We start from the raw sequence: 4,059 nt of genomic DNA, 5'->3' as shown, positions 1-4,059 counted from the left end.
ATTGTTGATTAAAAATAATATTTAAATTTCAAAAATTAAATTTATACATAATAATGTATATCACATGTAAACAATATATGTATGCTGAACATAAATGTAATATTTCATGTCCATTCAAATACCTCTATATCAACTATAATATGTATTCCTTTTTCTGATTGTGATCCCTAAATATCTAATTAAGAACTAAATATGACTAATGTATGTAAGCTACTAATATTCTACAGTCTTCACTAGCATGCATTGGTACACCAACCTGGACAATGCATGGTCTTTGAAAGTCAATTCAGGGGTAAACAGTTGATCTTCAATAGGTGTCTTATTCATCAGTTCATTAAATAGAGGACTGGGAAATACCATCTAAAAAAGTAAAATCATCTAAGTGTCTGATTGTGATCCCTAAATATCTAATTAAGAACTAAATATGACTAATGTATGTAAGCTACTAATATTCTACAGTCTTCACTAGCATGCATTGGTACACCAACCTGGACAATGCATGGTCTTTGAATGTCAATTCAGGGGTAAACAGTTGATCTTCAATAGGTGTCTTATTCATCAGTTCATTAAATAGAGGACTGGGAAATACCATCTAAAAAGGAAAATCATCTAAGTGTCTGATTGTGATCCCTAAATATCTAATTAAGAACTAAATATGACTAATGTATGTAAGCTACTAATATTCTACAGTCTTCACTAGCATGCATTGGTACACCAACCTGGACAATGCATGGTCTTTGAATGTCAATTCAGGGGTAAACAGTTGATCTTCAATAGGTGTCTTATTCATCAGTTCATTAAATAGAGGACTGGGAAATACCATCTGAAAAGGAAAATCATCTAAGTGTCTGATTGTGATCCCTAAATATCTAATTAAGAACTAAATATGACTAATGTATGTAAGCTACTAATATTCTACAGTCTTCACTAGCATGCATTGGTACACCAACCTGGACAATGCATGGTCTTTGAATGTCAATTCAGGGGTAAACAGTTGATCTTCAATAGGTGTCTTATTCATCAGTTCATTAAATAGAGGACTGGGAAATACCATCTAAAAAGGAAAATCATCTAAGTGTCTGATTGTGATCCCTAAATATCTAATTAAGAACTAAATATGACTAATGTATGTAAGCTACTAATATTCTACAGTCTTCACTAGCATGCATTGGTACACCAACCTGGACAATGCATGGTCTTTGAATGTCAATTCAGGGGTAAACAGTTGATCTTCAATAGGTGTCTTATTCATCAGTTCATTAAATAGAGGACTGGGAAATACCATCTACAAAATAGAAAATCATCTAAGTGTCTCCAATAGGATGTCTCCACAGCCTTATTCTATCAAATAGTTTGCACTTACCATGTGAACATGTCTTTGTATGGTTTTCAAGGTCAGCAGAATTTAAATATGCCAGACATGATCCCATTGGTATACTTCAATTTCAATCTTGGCTTTTTCCCCACTGTCAGTCTTGGAAATCTTCACTGTCAGGCTTCAAATTGTTCCCTTTCAGTCTTTATATTAAGTCATCTCCCTAATGTAAGAAATTATATATAAAGATTTCATACAAGTGTGTGAATCAGTTCTGTACCCCTCTCCCACCCCCCATTTCATAATAAATATCTATCACTAGCTTACTAAGCCTGTGTATGAACCTGTGTTATTTTCTATCAAGTGTGAAGATGAGTCATATTGAGCAGAACAAACCTCTGTGTGACATTGAACCATAGTCATTCTAGAGTATCCCTTTCTGATTATGTACATAAGTAATGTGTAAACAAAGTTATATTTTTAAAAATGTATGCCATATTATGTATTTGTGTACAAATCATGCCAGCAACAGTCCATACATTTCTACTTACCATCTGATGTCCTCTATAAAAACCAGGTGGCAAAGACTCGCTATAGGACCCAATGCCCAGAGCATCACCTATATTATGAGAAATAAATATTATTATAACATTTGATCAATACTAACATGTTTGCACAATTCTCTACTTGTCATTTCCCTAGAGTTCACATCTATTGAAAATACTCCAGTGTAACTTCTATTATTTACCGTCTAAAGTGGCGGTTGATGACGTCTGCTCTGACATCAAGTCCCTCGTCCTGGAATTCCCCCTCTAGAACAGGATCATCCTCCTCATCTCTGAGGAGGTCTCTGTCCACCGGGACGGCCTGCAGCATCCCAGCCCGCTGTGCAATATTATGCAGGACGCTACAGGCTACAACGATCTTAGCCACCTTCTTTGGGTTGTACTGGAGTGCTCCTCCAGAACGGTCCAGGCACCTGAATCTCATCTTCAGGAGCCCGAACATCCTTTCAACCACCGCCCTGGTTCTCTTATGAGCCCTATTGTAGCGCTCCTCAGACACATCAGTTGGGCTACGCAAGGGGGTAATGAGCCAAGGCCGGCTCATGTACCCAGAATCACCTATAAATTTAGAACAGAACATAATTCAAACAGAATACTTAAACTAGTATATTGTTGTATAAATATATTTTTTAAAAACCATAATCCATATTAAAAGTTGTCAGAAACATAAAAAAAATAAAAAAAATTATATATAAATCTGTATCTAGCCATTTCATCTAAGACATGCTACATATGCGTATTTCTCCTAAACCAAACCTTGTGTAAAATGCTAACTACATGTTTACATTGCATTCTCTATCTGAACACTTAAGGTAAGACATGCTACATATCTGCATTTCAATAAAAATAGACATTAGCAGAAAAAGACAATGACAGGGTTAAATTGCATGAGATAATATCTTGCCATTTCATCTAAGACATGCTACATATGCGTATTTCTCCTAAAACAAACCTTGTGTAAAATGCTAACTACATGTTTACATTGCATTCTCTATCTGAACACTTAAGGTAAGACATGCTACATATCTGCATTTCAATAAAAATAGACATTAGCGTCGGTAAATAACAAATGGTTAAATTTAATCCTATAGCTGAACATGACGCTAACAGTTAAAAAATACAGGGGCAATTGTCAAAATAATTAACCATGTTGTGCACAAATACTCACCAACGAGATAACCAGGGGGCATTTGTCTTTCCTCAAACTGTCTCCACAGGGACGACAGAGAGAGGATGCGGGCATCATGACAAGCACCTCCAAAATTCGCATACACATGCATAATCCTCATCCGTGCGTCACAAACATACTGCACGTTGAGGCTATGAAAATGTTTGCGATTTCTGAAGGGCAAGTCATCAATTGGAGCACGCAGCGCAATGTGGGTACAATCAATGGCTCCCAAGACATTGGGCAATTGAGCAATATCAAAGAATTCCCGCTTCAGGCGCCTCCAATCACCATCATTCTGTGGGAATCCTATGTATTGCTTACTGATACGTACCATGGCGTTCAGAAAGTTATCAAACACCCCAGAGAATGTACCTTGAGCCAGGCCATGCATGTACAGTTCTCCGGATTGAAAACTCCCGGAGGCCAGGACGTATAGACAGCTTAGCATCTTACTCATGGGGGGAACAGCAGTCCTTATTTGTATACGTGGCTCCAAATGAGGTTTAAGAAGATCGTAAAGGCCAATGAGCTGTTCGCGATCGAGCCGATACTTATCAAAAACCTCAAAGTCACTCATGTTTTCCAAGGTGGGTCTCACCCTGTAGACACGAGGACCTCGAACCAGACGACCCCTTCGTCTCGGTCTGAGCCGCCGAGGCTGCCTGATTCGACCAACAGCTAGTTCGCCAATAGCACCACCAGCAGCGTCTACCATGTCATCGTCATCCATCTTTCAAAACAGCGTAACAAGGTATGCACTTGATGTGATGTGGATCACAAGTGATGCATTGGCCATGTTGTTTGGGGGATTTATAGTACAATTAGTCCAATGGTAGTGAGTTTGTAATGATTGCTGATTGTATTCACCTGTTTGTATGTGAGCGGCGCGAATGCTTTCACAGTGGGCGTTTATTTGTTGTTTGCTGAAATGTTAGTTTCAAACAATGATTCTCAATGTGAAAGTGTCAAATATCACACATACAGTGCATGTTTGTAATGTTTGATCA

At 37.8% G+C, this 4,059-nt stretch overlaps 1 long non-coding RNA gene across 1 annotated transcript; it reads right to left on the bottom strand.

Moving 5' to 3' along the window:
- Positions 1-292: 292 nt before the first annotated feature.
- Positions 293-1,524, bottom strand: LOC128648173 (uncharacterized). The gene is made up of 6 exons (XR_008400525.1): positions 1,364-1,524; positions 1,182-1,285; positions 951-1,054; positions 720-823; positions 489-592; positions 293-360 (listed from the first exon to the last, which is right to left on the bottom strand). It is a non-coding gene; the product is annotated as an uncharacterized LOC128648173 (long non-coding RNA).
- Positions 1,525-4,059: the final 2,535 nt, after the last annotated feature.

The sequence above is a fragment of the Bombina bombina genome, chromosome 2 (assembly GCF_027579735.1).
Source record: "Bombina bombina isolate aBomBom1 chromosome 2, aBomBom1.pri, whole genome shotgun sequence".
Taxonomy (NCBI): Eukaryota; Metazoa; Chordata; class Amphibia; order Anura; family Bombinatoridae; genus Bombina; species Bombina bombina.
The sequence above is the reverse complement of the archived record's forward strand: the minus strand, read 5'-3'. Positions and strand labels throughout refer to the sequence as shown.